This window comes from Malaclemys terrapin, chromosome 8, assembly GCF_027887155.1.
Source record: "Malaclemys terrapin pileata isolate rMalTer1 chromosome 8, rMalTer1.hap1, whole genome shotgun sequence".
Taxonomy (NCBI): domain Eukaryota; kingdom Metazoa; phylum Chordata; order Testudines; family Emydidae; genus Malaclemys; species Malaclemys terrapin.
The window spans coordinates 60,896,012-60,916,880 of NC_071512.1; positions in this window are offsets into that span (position 1 = coordinate 60,896,012).

A 20,869-nucleotide genomic window follows, 5' to 3' on the forward strand; every position below is an offset into this window, starting at 1 on the left:
AGTGAAGGGAACAGTGCTTTATGGTGGTGGGGGTGTGTGCGATGAAAACTGCTGCAAAAGGGGCAGAGTGGTCGCTGACACATCCCCTGGGAATGCAGGGTTTGAAAAGTAGCAACACCATGCCCGGAGCCTTCCTTTTTACACAGACTAAGGCCAAGGCAGGACCTACCCTCCCTCCCTTTTAGGTGGTAAAATACCAGGTTTGGTCAACACCCGCTGTGGGCATTACGCTAGCTTACCACCTTACCACCACTTACACTAGCTTTTCCCTTACCACCATATTGGCTTGGGTGCAATTGCGTTTTTTTTCACCTTTCCCACAGCGGATTTTGGAAAGGGCTTTGTTAGTTCATGACATGATGGCGGTAGGCCATATGTTGCAACTCATTATTTAAGTGTAGGGCAGATGTCCAGTGTAGGTACTCCATAGAAAAGGTATACAGTGACCGGATCATTAAAGGAGAGAATGGGGGGCAGTTGGAGACTCCTATGATTGGTACGGCAGGGAGCCAATCCCCCCATTCTTATAGCCCACCTTAACCCTCCTACGAGGTGGGGGTGGATGGTAAGGTCCCGGCAATGGATTTGCTGGAGGGACCAGGAGGGAAAAAGAGGGGGAGCTGGTGGAAGCCCCTCACCCCAGGTATGGTAAGGTCCCAGAAATGGATTTGCTGGAGGGACCAGGAGGGAAAAAGAGGGGGAGCTGGTAAAAGCCCCCCGGGTAACTATGGAATAAACATGGGGTTAACTGCACTATACAGTTTTATCTGCCGGGTAGTCCCAGACATCTAATAATAAAGTTGTGGCCTGATTAAACCTATGTCAAATGTCTCCTGCCCTTCTTTCGGATAGCCAGTCAAAAGGAAAACCCTACAATCTCAATTATCAATCTTGTGAGATAATATTAATTAGTCTCATATCAGAAATCATGTTTGAAAGCCTTTTGAAGTATAACTTTTTTGTTTTACTTATTTTACTTTACTTTGTTTTCACCTTTCTCCCTCACCATGCAGTGATACTTCCATGTTATTATAATACCATTGCAATTATGATTTAATAATTTAATTATTTTGTATAATCTATATTCATTTAGATGGTTTTATTTGTCTCTTTTATAGATTTTTAAAAATCATATTGTTTTTTAATTAAAAAGGAATATTTACTGTACCAAAGGGATTATAGTGTAAACTAGGATAATGTAAACTAGGATAGCTCCATTAATGTCAATGGAGTTATGCCAATTTATTCCACTTGATGATCTGCCCTAATATTATGTGAAATTAATATGAACTAGGACAAATATAGGTTGAATGAGGTCACTTTCTGCCCAACAATGTTTTCTCTCTCAAGGGAAAGAGCATTACAGTATAATACCACACACAATTTGAACATAAAAATTACAACCACTACTGAACATAAGGCGTAGAAGGGACTAAACATCTGTTAACTGGAGAGTAGCTTCCAAGCAAGGCGGAAAAAAAAGAGAGAGATTTGTCTATGAGAATGGCATATCTTCAGCCCAGCATCGCTAACCCCCAAACATTTAAAAATGACAAGTCATCCCCCACCCCTTCAAATTATGAGATTGACTTAAAAATCAAGATCTTTTAAAAAACAGCAACACAGAAATCTGAAGTGGTTCTTTTTTAATTGCCGTCTGGGTTTTGAGCCTTTAAGATGCATTTGCCACGTTTTCAACGTCTTCATAACCAGGAGGTCTAAAAACGTACTATTTTATTTTATCAATGAAAGCTGAAATTCTCACATAATCACACGCCTTTAGGAGCTGGGGCAGAAACACACCAAAGATCACTAGACTTGTGGTAAAATCGTGAAAATTGGCAACAGTGTCAGTTCTTCCCAAATGAACCAAAACAGCCTTGTGCTTTTGGAAAGGAGAATATACATTACTATGGGAAAATACAAACGCAAAACCTGAAAAATTCCACATAAAACTATGATGATTTTTTTTCTGGTTGTGCCTTTGGCAGAATGTCAGTGTCTGATTTTTCTTTCTCTGTTTAACACTCCCACCCTCAATAAACCTAATCTCTCAATGGCTTTCTCAGTGCAGTAGCTCTCGCATACTGTGTAAAATGCAACTTCTCCCTCTCTCAATCTAATGAGTTTAATAAAACTTAATGGAACATTTTTAAACTTAATGGAGCACTTTGAAAATGCAAAACAAAGAAAATCCAACTCCTCCTAATAGGGAATTGGGACATTAGACTGGAAGCACAAGAGTAGCTGAGGTCCTGATACATTTTTAATGTGTCTCTGAAGTTAATGTGTTTATTTTCAATGGGAAGAAATGTGTACCCTGGAAAATCTTGTTACTGTAAACAAAGCAAAAACATAATTTTATCAAACAGGAATTGTCAGACTTGATCATGCCTTTGGTCCATCTAGTTCAATATTCCGCTTCTTTCAGTGGCCATTACCAGAGGCTGCAGTTGAAGGTGCAAAAAACCCCACCATAGGCAGACATGGCAGAACCCAACCCTCACAAAGGTCTCTTCCTAATCTCTACACTTTTTCCTTTGTAATATTGACATCCTTAGAAACTCTATAGTTTAGAGTGTTAAAGGTGTTTTGCTTATTAAATTCTTAAAACAAGATTGAAATAACACAAGGAGATGACATCACAAGGATCCACAAACCCAGTGACTAGATTGGGACTGGACTACAGACCCATACAAAGAAGGAAGGAGCAGTAAAACTTCTCTTATGCCTTTACATGGACAGCCCAGATATTAGGTCTGGTCACGGAGGAGGCCATAGTAAACACTATGTGCCACTCCAGCCCCTTAAATTGGGGCAAGTGGAAAGAGAGGGGTGAGGAGTGGTCAGTTCCTTGGCGCCACCCATCCTGCTTGCAGGCGGTGTTGTAATTTGCCACAAGCCAGATGGAAATTACTACTGTCATGGAGTAAGAAGGAAGCAGAGGAGGAGATATGGCTGAGAGATGTGTCACAGTGACTCATGGTGCTACTTGTGCAGTGGTGCAGCTTATGCGCCACCTCATGCACAGGACTATAGTTAAAGAATTAAGCAGTTCTGAAAATACCTGTATCCAGTTTTGGGCTCCACACTACAAGAAGGATGTGGAAAAATTGGAAACAGTCCAGCAGAGGGCAACAAAAATGATTAGGGGGCTGGAGCACATGATTTACGAGGAGAGGCTGAAGGAACTGGGATTATTTAGTCTGCAGAAGAGAAGAATGAGGAGGGATTTGATAGCTGCTTTCAACTTCCTGAAAGGGGGTTCCAAAGAAAATGGATCTAGACTGTTCTCAGTGGTACCAGATGACAGAACAAGGAGTAATGGTCTCAAGTTGCAGTGGGGGAGGTTTAGGTTGGATATTAGGAAAAACTTTTTCACTAGGTGGGTGGTGAAGCACTGGAATGGGTTACCTAGGGAGGTGGTGGAATCTCCTTCCTTAGAGGTTTCTAAGGTCAGGCTTGAGAAAGCCCTGGCTGGGATGATTTAGTTGGGGATTGGTCCTGCTTTGAGCAGGGAGCTGAACCAGATGTCCTCCTGAGGTCCCTTCCAACCCTGATATTCTATGATTCTATGATACCTTCCAGTGGCCTTTCAGAATAGGAATTGAAATAGGATTTGTTTCATTGTAAGAAGCCCCAATCTAAAAAAATCCATAAATTTTCAACACAGGAATAGTCCAATTGAGCACAGTAGGAATATTTGCATGCTTAAAGTTAACCACACACTTAAGAACTTGACTGGACTGGATCCATAATGAGGTGGTGTTACTATTCGGCACAAAAGGACATGGAACAGAGATATAAGGGAAACCCACGGAGGTGCTTTTTTAAAAGAATTGAGGCCTGGCCTCCCTTTGTGCAGGAATAAGTTGATCCTACTTTTCTGCCAGATGATTTACTCCCAGTTTCTGGTACTTACACTTGACTCTCTCTATATATTATGAATAACTGAAGATGATAAGTCACAGAAGTTTGTTTAGCATATATCAGATAGAGCTGACTTCATTCTCCTTAATGTACCAGGCTCCCTGGTTGGATTACATCTTCATGATGCACCAGTCTCCCCTCTTACTGAGCCACCACAGTGTATCATAAGAAGCAAAAGTGGATGGGAACCTGGGAGGTAGTGACCATGAGATGGTAGAGTTCAGGATCCTGACACAAGGAAGAAAGGAGAGCAGCAGACTATGGATCCTGGACTTCAGAAAAGCAGACTTTGACTCCCTCAGAGAACTGATGGGCAATATCCCCTGGGAGAATAACATGAAGGGGAAAGGAGACCAGGAGAGCTAGTTGTATTTTCAAGAATCCTTATTGAGGTTGCAGGAACAAACCATCCCGATGTGTAGAAAGAATAGTAAATATGGCAGGCGACCAGCTTGGCTTAACAGTGAAATCCTTGCTGATCTTAAACACAAAAAAGAAGCTTACAAGAAGTGGAAGCTCATAAAAATGACCAGGGACAAGTATAAAAATATTGCTCAGGCGTGCAGGAGTGAAATCAGGAAGGCCAAATCACACTTGGTGTTGCAGCTATCAAGGGATGTTAAGAGTAACAAGAAGGGTTTCTACAGGTATGTTAGCAACATGAAGAAGGTCAGGGAAAGTGTGGGCCCCTTACTGAATGGGGGAGGCAACCTAGTGACAGATCATGTGGAAAAATCTGAAGTACTCAATGCTTTTTTTGTCCCGTCTTCATGAACCAGGTCAGCTCCCAGACTACTGCACTGGGCAGCACAGTATGGGGAGGAGGTGACCAGCCCTCTGTGGAGAAAGAAGTGATCCAGAACTATTTAGAAAAACTGACTGAGCACAAGTCCATGGGCCCAGATGCACTGCATCCGAGGGTGCTAAAGGAGTTGACAGATGAGGGGAAAGTAATGGATGTTTTATTCCTTGACTTTAGCAAAGCTTTTGATACGGTCTCTCACAGTATTCTTGCCAGCAAGTTAAAGAAGTATGGGCTGGATGAATGGACTATAAGGTGGAGAGAAAGCTAGCTATATCATTGGGCTCAAAGGGTAGTGATCAATGGCTCCATGTCTAGTTGGCAGTTGATATCAAGCAGAGCGCCACCAGGGTCGGTCCTGCTGCTGGTTTTGTTCAATATCTTCATTAATGATCTGGAGGATGGTGTGTATTGCACCTTCAGCAAGTTTGCAGATGACACTAAACTGGGAGGAGTGGTAGATACTCTGGAGAGTGGGGATAGGATAAAGAGGGACCTAGATAAATTAGGGGATTGGGCCAAAAGAAAGCTGATGAGGTTCAGCAAGGACAAGTGCAGAGTTTTGCACTTAGAACGGAAGAATCCCATACACTGCTACAGACCAGGGACTGAGTGGCTAGGCAGCAGTTCTGCAGAAATGGACCTACGGGTTACAGTGGATGAGAAGCTGGATATGAGTCAACAGTGTACCCTTGTTGCCAAGAAGGCTAACAGTAGGAGCATTGCCAGCAGATGGAGGGATGTTATCATTCCCTTCTATTTGTCATTGGTGAGGCCTCATCTGGATTACTGTGTCCAGTTTTGGGCCCCACACTATAAGAAGGATGTGGAAAAATTGGAAAGAGTCCAGTGGAGGGCAACAAAAATTATTAGGGGGCTGGAGCACATGATTTATGAGGAGAGGCTGAGGGAACTGGGATTATTTAGTCTGCAGAAGAGAAGAATGAGGGGGGATTTGATAGCTGCTTCCAATTACCTGAAAGAGGGTTCCAAAGAGGATGGATCTAGACTTTTTCAGTAGTAGCAGATGACAAAACAAGGAGTAATGGTCTCAAGTTGCAGTGGGGGAATTTTAGGTTGGATATTAGGGAAAACTTTTTCACTAGGAGGATGGTAAAGCACTGGAATGGGTTACCTAGGGAGGTGGTGGAATCTCCTTCCTTAAAGGTTTTTAAGCTCAGGCTTGAGAAAGCCCTGGCTGGGATGATTTAGTTAGCGATTACGTCCTGCTTTGAGTAGGGAGTTGGACTAGATGACCTCCTGAGGTCCCTTCCAACCCTGATAGTCAATGATCCTACATGGAAGTCCCCTGGCCTTGGGGTAGCATGAGATATGTAGTCCAGCTGGGGAGCTTGGCACATAGAGAAAAATAGGGACACAATGCATCCGAATGACTACTCCCACTAGACACACAGAGACATTTCTGATTTGAAGACTGATTGAAGGATTTTAGCTCTCAGCCACCAAACCAAATCTTTTTTTGGTTTTCAGCGGTTTGGTTTGTCAAATAAAAGTCAAAAGTTTCCAGAGAAAGCACCTTTTACAAAAATGACATTTAGACAAAAATCCTATTTTCTGTTGAAAAACAGTTTCAGCTGAAAAATTTTGAACAAGCCTAATAGTGGACCCATTCATATTGCCAAATGGTAAATATGGTCTGAAATGCAACCTTAACTGTCAGAGGCATGCACACCTGGGGATGAGGGGGTAAGAATTAACTCAAATTCCGCACTCTTTCATAAGAATTCTTACAGATTGATCAAATGTTGTTGGGTTAGACTGCACATTTGTCACAAGCCCTGTGTATGGAAGTCCCTCTTTGATCCTCTCCTTTTTCCAGACATATTTATTCTATACCACCAGCAAATTATTTCCTCAATCCTGCTGGCTCCATTAATCATGTTGGGGTTAGAGCCAATGTTCTTTCTAATTCTTTGTCCATCTCATGACCCCTTGTATAAGGGTAGGGTTAGCAGGCATGCAGCACCTACTTACCAGAGCACACCACACTCAAGCACCAGGAAACCTAGATGCATGCTTAAGTATAATTCTTTCTCAAACTTCAGCTCCTGGATGCATGTGCAACCAACCAAGCCCTTTGGCGTTATCACTGTGGAGTGGGAATGTGCCTTCCCATGTACAGACACTTCATTTCGTACTGCTACATGAATATTCCTCATTTACAGTTGCCACAACAAGGATTATAATATGCCTATTCACAGTTTTATCCAGTGCTAAATGGCTGAGTTTATGACACCAAATTCGTGCCCTTTGTTCATAATTGAGATTTGGATCATTTGAAGATTGCATATTTCAGACAAATGTTTTATGAGACACACAATGATCTCGCTGAGCTTAATTTGATTTGAGGAAATTGCCAAACATTTATCAAGAGAACCTGTTATAAATCAAAACACTGGATATTTCATAAGAGGCTTTAACACTTTCTTCTAATGTTTTCAATATTCCTTTAGGATTTGATTCTGCAGCGGTTACACTGAGCTGTATTTTGCTCAACTACTAATCCCACTGAAATTAATTCACTCAAGGGTGCCCAAATCTGGCCTTTAATAAGTAGATGATGTATAGATAATATCTCAGAAGAGTAAGATGTTGCTTTCTAATTATTTGTTTAGGATACATAGATTCTATGGGCACGATTCTGTGCTGACAGAAGAACCAGCACTTGTCATAAGCGAGAGAGCCTCTAGAAACTTGCATATGGCATGTAAAATCATAGAAACAAAAATACAGGGCTGGAAGTGACCTTGAGATCATCTAGTCCTCCTCCCTGTGCCACGGCAGGATCAAGTATACCTTGACCATTCCTGACAGGTGACAGTCTCCCTGGGAAGCCTATTCCAGTGCATAACTATTCTTATAATTAAAAAGATTTTGTTCTAGTATCTAACCTACATTTCCTTTGCTGCAGAGTATGTCAAATCCTTCTTGTCTTACTTTAAGTGGATGTGGAGAACAAGATATTACCATCCTCTTTATTACAGCCCTTAGCATATTTGAAGACTGTTCTCAGGTTTCCCCTCAGGCTTCTATTCTCAAGAATAAACATGTCAAGTTTTTTAACCTTTCCTCAGAGGTCAGGTTTTCTAAAGCGTTTATCATTTTTGTTACTCTTATCTGGACTTCCTCCAGCTTGTCCACATCTTTGGTAGACAAACTGGACATAATACTCCATCTGAGGCCTCACCAGTACTGGGTAGAGCAGGACAATTACCTCCCACATCTTACAACCAACACTCCAATTAATACACCCCAGAATGTTATTAGTCTTTTTCGTAGCAGCATCACATTGTTGACTCATATTCAATTTATGATCAATTATAACTCCCAGATCCTTTTCGCAGTATTAACACCTAGCCAGTTATTCCCCATTTTGTAGCTGGATATTTGCTTTTTTTCCCTAAGTGTAGTACTTTGCACTTGTTTATTAAATTTGGTCTTGTTGATTTCAAAGTTCTCCAATGTTTCAAGGTCATTTTGAAATCTTATCCTGTCCTTCAATGGGGTAGCAACTCCTCTCAGTTTGGTGTAATATACACATTTTCTAAGCACACTCTCCACTCCATTATTCAAATAATACATGAGAATATTGAATAGAATTGGACTCAGCACAGACCCCGAGTTTGACAGTGAACCATTGATAACTGCTCTTTGAGTATGGTCTTTCTATTCATTTTTCACTCACTTTATAGTAATTTCATCAGATCACATTTTCCTAGTTTGGTTATGAGAATGTCATATGAAACTGTGTCAAAAGCCTTACTAAAATCAGCATCTACAGCTCCCCCCTCCACCAGGCCAATAACCCTGTCAAAGAAGGAAATTAAATTAGTTTGGCATGATTTGTTCTTGACAAATACATGTTGACTGTTACTTATAAACCTATTGTCTCCTGGGTGTTTACAAATTGATTGTTTAATAATGTATTCCTGTATCTTTCCAGGAATTGAAGTCATGTTGTCTGTCCTGTAATTCCTCAGGTCCTCTATGTTCCCCCTTTAAAAGATATATACCATGTTTGCCTTTGTCCACTCCTCTGGGACCTCATCCTATCCTTGACAAATTCTCAAAGGCAATTGCTAACAGTTTCAAGATTATTTCAGCTAGTTCCTTAACATATGGTGCATTTCATCAGGTCTGCCAACCTGAATACATCTAACTTATCTAAGTATTCTTTAACCTGTTCTTTCCCTATTTTGGCTTGCATTCCTTCCCCCTTATTGCTAATATTAATTGTGTTAAATATGTGGTCACAATTTACCTTTTTATTGAAGACGGAAGCAAAATAGGCATTAAACACCTTAGCCATCTTGGTGTCATTCATTATGAGATCTCCTTCCCCACTAAGCAGAGGAGCTGTACCTTTCTTCCTCTTTCTCTGTATTTAAAGAACCTCTTCTTGTTGTTTATTATATCCATGGCTTGGATAAACTAATTTTGTGTCTTAGACTTTCTGATTTTTTTCCTACATGCTTGTGCTATTCTTTTATACTCATTCTTAGAAATTTGTCCAAGTTTCCATTATTTGTAGTAATCCTTTTTTGAATTTCCGGTCATTAAAGAACTCCCCAAAAAAAACCATATCGGTCTCTTATTATTCTTATCTTTCCTTTGCATTGGATAGTTTGCTACTGCACCTTTAAATTGTTTCTTTGAGAATCACAAAATCTCTCATTTCATGGTCACTTTCACCCAAATTGCCTTAGAATTTCTAGTCACTTCTTCCACCCCCTGAAGCAAAAAGTTGTTCCCAATACATTCCAAAAAACTTATTGGACATTTTATGTTTTGCCATATTCCTTTGCCAACAGATGTTCAATAGTTAAAGTCCCCATTACTTCAGGTCTTGTGTTTTGGATATTTCTGTTCTTTGTTCTAAAAATGCCTCATCCACCTCCTCCTGAAATAGTGGTCTATAGTAAACCCTACTATGACATCATCCCCATATTTCTCCCTTTATCTTCACCCAGACTCTTTCAACTGGTCTACTTCTCACCCCTTTTGGACCACAGAACAAGTAAGTGTATATATTCTTGATATATAAGGCAACACTTCCTTTTCCCCAATGCCTGTCCTTTCTGAGCAAGCTATACCCCTCTATGCCAGTATTCCTGTCATGAGCTATATCCCACCAAGTCTCCATGATGCCAATGATGTCATAATTTCACTTATGTACTAATATTTTCAGTACTTCTTGTTTATTCACCACATTCCTTGCATTTACATATAGACATCCAGGATATCGAGCAGACTCCTCCACTATTTTACCTCTTGTAATTTTTCGCCTTCCCCACACACATACACACAACATTCAGCCCTCTGTTTTTATACCTGTTTGTGGGCTTTTGTCACCTTCCCACTATAATAGGGTTTAAAAGAGAACTAGATAAATTCATGGAGGTTAAGTCCATTAATGGCTATTAGCCAGGATGGGTAAGGAATGGTGTCCCTAGCCTCTGTTTGTCAGAGGGTGGAGATGGATGGCAGGAGAGAGATCACTTGATCATTATCTTTTAGGTTCACTCCCTCTAGGACACCTGGCATTGGTCACTGTCGGTAGACAGGATACTGGACTGGATGGACCTTTGGTCTGACCCAATATGGCCATTCTTATGTTCCCACTTTGAACCTTGTTTGAAGCCCTTCTCCTTAGTTTAAAGCCTGCCTCACTTGGTTATGGATGTGTATAAATGAATACTGTGTTCTGAAGCTTGCATTAGCTGATGTAAATAGGAGTGGACATGATAGCAGAAGGTGCAGTGCTAAGAGTCTCCTTTTAGAGGTCCAAGATGACTGCAACTGCCTGTGAATGTGGAGTGACATTATTGCACCAAATGTGGACATGGTTGGCAGACAGGGAATCTATTTGTATAGTATCTCCTCTCCATGACTCCCTCTGCTGGAGTTCCTGTGGATTTAAATTGCTCCCCCACTCCATGGCAGAATCCCAATTGTGCTTAGGCATAAACTGTGTCTATTATCCATATGGGTGAATCTCTTAAGCTACAATGGGCATAGCTAATGCAGGAGTATACATGCTACTTCTTCCTATAACAGCTTTGCTGAATTTGACTCAGTATATGGGTGTAGTGTAGGTTGGGTGTATAATATATACATAAACACAAAGAACATGCTGTATATACACTTGTAGATTGTTACCTTGAGAGGCTAGATGTGAACTAGGAGCTTGGGAAATGCAGGGTTTAAAAACAGATTGTATCACACATTCCTCCAAGTTTTTCTCCCTCCCCCATTTTTTCCATCATTAATTCTCAAATATTAATGGTCTTTATATTCAGAGGAAACATGCACATAGTTTACTAAATCCCAGGTAACAAATATCTATGATTTATTTATTTCTGAATATTGGCTCAATTGGGACACCATTATTCAAGGCCTTGTATAATCATATACTAACAGTCAACCCCTGCCTCAAAACTCTTACAAGCTACATAGGTAGAGCAGAATCATTATCTCCATTTGACAGGTGGGGAAACAGAGAGAGTCAGCGATGTTCTGAGGTCAGACAGGGACTCTGGTAGAGCCAAGAATTGAACCCAGATTTGCTGAGTACCAGTCCATTCTTTTAACTGCAAAACAACCTTTCCCCTGGAAGTTAATGAAGCACTACAAGTAAAGTACAAATGTTTCTAACTGTCTTTTCCATCATAGGAACACTATCCACAGATCTTATGTCCTGCCGCAAATACAGCGTATTACCTTCTGGTGGCTATTTGGTGAATGAGATTTAATTGGTGATCCAGATCCAATTTCCAAATAAAAAACAAAACAAAAACATGATCCCACCTAGAGCCCTTGTAACAAGTTAAGAACTGAATGGGCATGGATACTCAACTCTTCTTTTACCTTTTGGGATTCAAATATAGCCAGTAGCAACTCACCTGCTTGCATTGCCCTTGATGTATCTGCTCTGTGGCTAAATAGTATTGGATATAAAACTGCACTATCAACTAGTGTCTTCCAGAAGTACTGGCTTCACTTCAAAATCTCAAACACCAAACAGAAATGCAACGAGTGAACTTGAACTACAACAGAACAAGGATCTGTAAATCAAGTTAAAAAAGAACACAAACAGTCTGCTTTCATAACAGTAACTGACAACACAGATTTAGATGCTAGAGTTTGACATTACTCATAAAAAGGACACTCTCACATATATCAAAAAACCTGCATACTAGGAAGAGGAAAAACATTCTATGGTAAAGTTTCAGAGTAATATTAAAAAGAAAAAGAAAAAAAATAATTACATTGCTTATCATAATAATAACTTTAATTGCAAGGTGTCAAACAGAATTAGTTCAATGATTTTGTTCAATGCAAACAATTTATCCATCAGATTTGTTCCTTTATCTTTTCTGGGAATCATCATCACCATCTCAAACTTACTCAGTATTTGTACTTTTTTTTAATGAATTGGTTTTATACACATTTGGGCCTGTGCATTGCTTGGAAATTTAAAATAAGATTCAGTGTGCTTGATATTTTGAATTCAATATTCAGCTGTTTGACTGGTCATCTAAATCATATGGCATGGTTTCTGTTCCCTGACTGGATGTCTTAACTTCAGCTGCAGTGCCTGAAGAAGTCACTGGAATGCTGAATCTCTAAGGAAAAAGACAGGAAGCACTTTAGAGAGACATACATAGCAGGAGATCAGCAGGCTTAAAACATTTAAATAATTTCTCGTCCTCTTTTGTACAAGAAAGATGATTATATTTTCTTTGTGTTTGACAGATTTTTAAAAAAATGTTGGGTAATACCCTGGCTGAGGGAGAAAGGTGTAAGTCAGAATTATTGGATGACCAGTAGACTTTACATTTAATTTTCTTGTCATACTGAGTAATTGCTTGTCATCTGTTTATTTTAGGGTGTGCTATAGCACCAATCACTCTAATATGTAAGATTATATCTACTCTTATGGCAGTGCCTAGAGGACAGACGGTGCCTGTCTGGCTAGCACAGGTATAAATAGCAGTGTAGATGGTGAGATGTGGCTTAGATGAGTATAGTCAAGGAGAGTGCCCTATACACCTGAAGCACCAAAGTATCAACCCTACACAGCTCTCTACATGCCCAAGCCATACCTCCCACATCTACACTGCTATTTTTAGCACTGTAGTGTCCTTCTGCCTCCCTGCTGCCGGAGCCTTTCCTCACCCCAGTGAAAGGAAAGCTCTACAAGGGTGAGAGGCAGTGGGGAAAGGCTCCTGCAGCTACCTTCTGCCAGAGCCTTTCCCCTCTGCTCCCTCCCACCAGAGCCTTTCCTTTTCGCAGTGAAAGGTCGTGGGGAGCTGCTAGAGCCTTGTCCCACTGCCTCCCTGCTTCCAAAGCCTTTTGCTATGGCATGTAGCTACATACTTCTGAGACAAGTGTGGACACAGCCTGCCCTTCACCGCAGTGAGTCGCTACACATGTAGGGCTTGAACTCTGCATGCTGCCATAAGTATAGATATGCTTCCAAAGTTAGTTAGATATGCATGTTGAGATCACTGTTGGACCTCAGACTCTTGTGCTCTACTCCCTTCCCTGGTACAGGAATATGCATCTACAGTTTTATATTTCTTCTTCTCCTCTTCTTCCCTTCCCCTTCTCACATCAATCTGATTGTGATGGACAAACTTTCTTAAAAAGGAGGTTCTTGCAGCAAAGCAGTCTTACAGTACTTTGGATTAGACTGATCTCATTTGAGGAAGCTCTTTCCATAGCTAAATCCCCTTGACCATAACCATTTTAGCTCTGGCTCTCTAATATTTTGTCCTGGGCTTTATGAAGAAGAGTTTGTCTCTGTTGGCATATCATGGATAGAGATGCAATCATTAGTGTAGCTGGGTCTCAGGGATTAACAGCATCGTTGTCACCACCTCATCCTCCACTAGTATCACCAACTTTATTTAGCACTATTTCCATTTAGCACATTGGCAATTTGGGTTAAGTTGTGCCATGAAGCAATGTGCAATGGATGGAGACACTTCCAGGGAAAGCCTTGTGGGCCATGGTCTCAGAAACACACCTAACAGGTACAGGTCTTCCCAGGGATAATGTTGCATTGAAGGAGGAACAGTAGGCAATATTCCTTATGGGGTACAACATCCTTCTCTCACATATACAAACCAACTACAATCAGGTGTCGTGAGGAAGGGAGGAAATAGAAGCATGACTCCTCCTACCCCCTTGCTCCCAGAGTGACGAGCATCAATACTGTGTTCCTCCAGGTGCCAGAAGACATCATCCTGGAAGCCCTCATGAAGCCCACAATAGTTTAATTTCCCTTTTCCCTACAGCTATGTTAGGACTAGGCACAATATAGCCCTGTGTTTGTGTGCTAATGTTTGAGTGACACCCTGAATATATGAGGCCTCAAGGAAATTCTGCTGCTGGCAGAGATCTCTAATTTAATTTATGGGCCTCAGTGTGTGTATATGATTTAGTCATATATGTCATGCAATCCGGTGACGGACTTTGTGAACATCATAACTGTCAGTCAGCTCTGTTTTGCATCAATTTGGTGCAGTAAAACACAGACACACATACAAGCAACTGACAGCAGGAGAAGTTGCAGTAACCTGTCCCAGCCCCAGCAGCGGGGGATGTATCCTGTTGCTAATTTTCATTAGAAGAAGCAACTGTGTTCAATCCAACTTCCCAGAGAGCAGCAGTATCAGTATACCCCACCTCAGCAGCATGTGGATTCAGCATATTCTTCATCTCTGTGGTATCATTCAGTTCAGCCAGAAATGATAAAAGACTGTTAAAGGGGAGGCAGCATAGTTGAGTAGATAGAGCATTAGAGGGAACTTGGGTTCTATATCTGGCTTTGCCATAGGCCTGCTGGGTGACTCACTTCCCCACTTCATGCCTCAGATTCCCCATCAGTAAAATGGGGATAATCATACTGATCTCCTTTGTAAAGCACTTGGAAAGCTACTGATGAAATGCACTGTAGGAAAGCTAGGTATTATAATTTATTATTTTTTATTGATGCACTTGGTCCCATGCTGCAGCTAGAAAATTAGGTGCTGGCCCTCTTACAGTTGTTTAAAGCCTTGCACAAGCATCTCCTGCTGTGTTCCTGTTGCCCCTGAAGAACCTCCCAGTCTCTTGGCAGGAGCCCTCTATCACACTATCCAGGGCACAGCCCCATTCATCAGAGTGATTTTCCTATCATGAGCCACAATCCTGGTTTCTGCCATCTGCTTGTCAAATGAAACCGCAGAAAGGATCTCTCCATTGCCATATTGCAACTGCCTACATTTATCTACTTTGCTGCTTCTGTGGCTGTCATCCTTACTTCCTAAAGGGAGCTGCTGTTAGCTGACCCCTCCATTTCTCTCTAAAGACAGAGCTAATGGTTCTCTGTTGCAGCTATTTGATGTCACCTCAGTGGCTGACCATCTGACCTCAGGACCATGTAAGCATCAATGTGTCATGTGTAGAAGTGATTCTGGAGGGAAGCTGACAGGATGATGATTCTTTACCTCTTCTGTCCGCATTGTGGACACCTTGCTCCATGCTGTGAGGTTAGAACATGTGCAGTGTCACGTGCAAGAGACCATTCTGCCGCTCTAGCACTTTTCCTTCCACACCCCTCTCCTCTCCTGGCCTTCCCATTCCTCTCATCCTTCCCTGCCTCCTGACACACTCCCAGCCAGTGTATGCTGGGTGGCTGGGTCAGCATTTCAATGATGAATAAAATATGTGTATTCACACACAGATATGCCTTTTATATAAAAATGCTCCTATCTATGTGGTAAAAGCTCCTCCAGAATGATCCTCACTCTGGGGCTGGTTGGGGAGCATGGCCTAGTGGTTGTGGAAAGGGGATCCCAGGCCCTCACATTTCACCAGGCTCTAACTCAGGGCCCTTTGGGCTACCAGTGATCTGGCAACCAAGGCTGCTTAAGGCTGTCCTTCTTGGGCTTTTCCTCTCATCCCCCTTGGTTAGTTTAGTCCACAGCCTACCCCTGTGGGGAAGTCCACACCAAAATAAGTAAGAGAGGATTACCAACATTCAGGGTCCACAGGATACTTCCAACTCCGGTTGTCTCTGGGGTGGGTCCTCCCTTCCTTCAGGCAGAGCCCGTTTGGGCAGCTATATCAGATCCTTTTGACTTCCCACTGTGCTGCTGGAGCTGCAGGTCTACTTATCTCCAGCTCTGCCACCCAAATGAGCTAATTCCCTGCCTTTTAATTCTGCCAGCAGATGAAGCATTTGCTGCAGGTGTGGCAGAGCCGAGCTGTCTGACCAAAATAATCCCTTAAATCCTTGTTGCCCAGTGTGGGGTATGTACACCTCATCACACTCCCCCAAAGATTTATGTAAACACAGTCCAATTACATGATTGTTTGTGTTAAAGGAAATAAAAAGAGCCCTGAACATAATCGGGTCAAATCCCATTAAAAATTGTGAATATGGTTGTGAATATTTTTCCCCAAATTCATTCATCACTAGCTGAGAAAATCCAGTCACATAACAAATGTTTCAAATGCATTAAAAGAAATATTTGTCATAACCCAATAAGATTTCAAAGACCTAACATAACTCTACAGAGCTTGTTGGATTGGTATTTAAAACACTGTACTCCACCTTACTTCAGCACCAGAGTTTTTAAACCATTAGTCAACTGCTTTCTGAAGTCACATATAACCCTACAAAATCCAATTTAAAAATAAAACATGCAATAAAAAGATTAAAAGGGAAAAGAGTGGGAGCTATATTGTTCAGAAAGAAAAATAGCAATTCATGTTATCTTTTTTCCTTTTGCAAAATCGTACTTAAATCTTCTAAAAATATTACTGGAAAAGGCATTTATGAAGTTGTTCCTAATCTCAAGTCTGATCTCTGTATCACTAATGACAATATGATCTGAAACACACACAGCACTAGCAGTGGTCCGTTCTATTCCATTCCAGGCATTTAAACCTTGACCATCACCATGTTATCTGGGTACAGGGTCCGCTCATGTTTATTGAACAGAATCAAAAGGAACACTCTTGAACTGGATGGCTAACTTCCATCTAATGATGGTTTGTATTGGCAAGACTAGCTAGCATTCCCAGACTGGCTGCTGCAATTTGCTCGCACCCCTCACTTCTCAAGTCAATGTGGGATTCTACTTTCACAACAGAACATTCTGGACTTTAATTGGGCTCTCCGTGGTTGGACTAATGTCTGAGAATGCATCTCCTAACTTGGAAAGGAGGTCTTATAGGAACTCTATGGGAGTTAGCAGCTCCCTGTATCTGTTGAAAGAGTCATATGTTACCATTATCAGTTTGATTATTACATCTATAGTCACTTGTAGGTTTGCCTCTGTTGGCATGGATCTGTTGCATGTGCTACTATTGTCTCCTTGTCTTTCTCTATTTTTTTATAATGGCAAATATAACAACAGAGGCAGGTGAGCTGGGGAGTGCAGGGCATTACAGCAAAAAGTCAGGGACATTAGTTTTTGAAAGCTCTGCTTGAGCTGCAACATTAGGGGGAAGAGAATCCACATGGACTGAGTAGAAGTGTTTGTGTACGTCTATAATGATGGCCCATTTCTTCCATAAGAACATGCTGTGCTGCTGTTACATAGGGTTGTGTCCTATACAATATTTCCTATTGGATTGGGAATCTAAATTGTTATTCCTCCCTTTTTTTTGTTTGGGCATAGGATCTCTGTAAGGTTATATTTTATCCTAGAGTCTAGCCATCTCTATATCCTGTGGTGGAGCTTCAGCACAGTTTAGAAAAGTTAGAAAATGATTTGGTAGGGGCTTCCCACCTGCACTTGTTGCTTGGGATTTAAAAATGTCTCTCCTTAGTTTTGTAAATAAGAGTTGCGCACTCATTTATTTTCATTGGCAGCCTCCCTTTGGCAAATCAGGTGATGGTGTACAGTATAAAAAGCAGAAAAATGAACTATGCCTAGCTTTTTACACTAGGTGATCTGTCTCTCTTTCAAATATGACTTTAAAAACATATTTCATGGTGTCAGCTGTGCCTTGAGGGACCAGAATTGCAAACAGGTGCATCAAAAGTAAGATATGGCGCCTTCCTCCACTACCCCCACATACTCCCAATGTGACATTCAACAAAAGGAATTTCCCTTTAGGTTGCACTTACACAAAACTGCCAAAACATGAAAGCAGCCTGTCCCCACACAATAGAGAGTTTCTACCAAAATTAATTTCTATATTATAATGGAACTACAAAAAAATTGTTTTTGTTTTTTAAAGGACTTGATTGGTATTTCAAAAACAGTTCCTGATATATTCATGGGATTGCTGAGATTATGCGTGACAGTGGTTCCCAAGTCTTTTCACAGAGAGGTCCATCTCTTAATAATAATATTGTCTTGTGCACCACCTCCCTGTTAATTTTTTACTTCAGCGACCACCTGCTTCCCATTCCCAAAAGTTCCTTGTGGCAAATCTGGAAACTGCTTCCCTAGAAAAGTAATATTAGGAAATTTTTTATGCATCTGCCTGTAGGATTTAAACTCTTTTGCATATGCAAGACACTAACAGATTTAATTGTACTGATTGTGAAAGGAAACCATGCAAAGATGCTACTTCCTGATTTGGTAAGGAAAGTTCCATTTCCTTTGCATTCTTCACTCACTTGCTTTTCACAGATCTGTTTCATTTTATTCAAACTATACATTCATTATGAATTTGCTTTGCAAATTTATAAATAATCAAAATAGATGTTCTCAGGTTTTAACATGGGAGTTGGTGAGAAGAGAAACTTTAGAGTGAATCACTTTTAAATTACCAGTTTAATGCTCTGGGGGTCAGATTGCCAAGAGGTTAGTCCCTGAGGCCTTGGCTACACTTGCAGCTGTACAGCGCTGTGAGGTAAACCTGTCTTCGTACAGCTGAGTAGGGAAAAGCGCTGCAGTCTGTCCACAATGATTGTGACAGGGAGTGTAGGGTTACCATACGTCCGGATTTTCCTGGACATGTCCGGCTTTTTGGGCTCCAAATCCCTGTCTGGGGGGAAATCCAAAATCGGGACATGCGGGGCCAGCGGTTGGCGGTGCCGGGGGCGCCGAGCGCCGGCGGTCAGCGGTGCCGGGGGCCAGGAGCGCCGAGCGCCGGGGGCCGGCGGTGGTGGGCCAGGGGCCGGTGGTCGGCGGTGCCGGGGGCGCCGAGCGCCGGGAGCACCGGGGGCCGGGGGCGCCGAGGGCTGGCGGTCGGCGGTGCTGGGGGCCAGCGGTGCCGAGCGCCGGGGGCCGGTGGGGTGCTGGCGGTGCCGAGCGCCGGGGGGTGCTGAGCGGGCCGGGGGTGCTCGGCCAGGGGCCGGGGGGTGATGAGCGGGCCGGGGGTGCTCGGCCGGGGGCCCGGGGGCCGGGCCGGGGACCGGCAGTGCTGGGCAGGCCGGGGGTGCTCGGCCGGGAGCCGGGGCCGGGGCCGGGGCCGGCACCCCAGGGCCCAAGCCGACCCAGGCTGGAGACGCCGGGGGGGGCCAGACTGGGCTGCGCCTCCTCCCCCCACACCTCCCTTACCTGCTTCAGGCTTCCCGCGAATCAAATGTTCGCGGGAAGCAGAGGAGGGGGCGGAGTTGGGGCGGGGACTTTGGAGAAGGGGCGGAGTTGGGGCGTGGGCGGGGCCTGCGGCGGGGCCGGGGGCCCGTGGAGTGTCCTCCTTTTGGAAGCTCAAAATATGGTAACCCTAAGGGAGTGTGGGGGGGAGAGAGAGTGCTTTTTGGAGCATGTCAGCTTTCTATTTTGCAAGTTCCGAACTCCCGGCCCCCTGCTCATTCATTTACTCACTCAAAGCCAGCTGCAATCTGTTTGCTTCTCTGTGTGGTAAGAGCTTTGAAACCGGCACTTCCGCATTCCTGCAGCCAGTCACAACAATGGAGAGGATTGGCCACTTGACAAGGTGATTAGTACAGCGCTGCAAGCGTTTACACTGACACCCGTGAGTCATACCCACTCCGCTGCAGCTGTTATTCCTCTTGGAGATGTGGAGTACCTGCAGCGGTGTACCCAGGGAGATACAGCGCTGTAAGTGCCCTGCCAGTGTGGACAGGGAGTGAGTTACAGCGCTGGGGGAGGCTTTACAGCGCTGTAACTTGCAAGTGTAGCCAAGGCCTGAAAGGAAGGATTTTGCCTATAATCAAGAAAGGTGTTTTACTTAGTGACTAGGTTTCACTTTAGGCCTGAAGAACCCAGATCCAGCTGGTCTGGGGGTAGTATTAAATCCTAGCCTGAATAAAAATTAGTTAAAATTGTTATTGAATAGTACAACCCCCTTTTCTCTGGGGTAAGTCAACTAAAAGTTGCTGTCAGGACTATATAAACGTGAAATAATGAGAAAATTAGGGTTTTGTTTGTTTGTCTTTTAGGCAAGCATTGCTATGTCTGGGGGAAAAAATCATACTCAGAACATTTAAAATGGAATAGGGGACTTTTCCATAGAGAGAGGGATCTTTAATAGTGAATGGTTTCTATGATTTCTAATTTTCATGCATTTTAGCCCTAACTTCTTCCTTTTGTGTACTTAATACATCATAAAAGGGATGTTCGCTTTTAGTTCATTTTTCTTACCTTGTATAAAAGGGACACAGAATGAACTATATGGTGTAATTACAATAAAATCCAGATTAAATTGGCTAAACCCCTTCCTTTATTACACTTGCCAGGAAAAAATAGGAGGAAAGGTTGAGAAAATCTGCCACACATGTGGAGGAGAGGAATGGGAGTTCAGAATGAGAAATGTCTTACCAATACCAAGAGTGAGCCACTGACTGAGATATATCTTTTCTTTGTTCGTGTTTAACAAAACATTGAGATGTTTGTGCTACTATGCTTCAGCTAGGAACTAAGCCAGGACCACAGCCTAGTGATTTTGAGTGAAACTGCTATGTAAATGAACAGATGCATCGGAATATTTCTATTATATATCAGTCGGTCATTTTTTTCCTTTCTGTACTTGCATGTACACCAGTATTTTTCTTATGTAATTATGTTTTCATTTCATAGACACTCTCAACATTTCTATCTAACACCAATGAGACAAATTTGGTGTTGGGAAAAGTGGGTGCAACTCAATTAAAATCAATAGGGCTAAACCCACTTGCATCACTGTATACTGTGTATGATC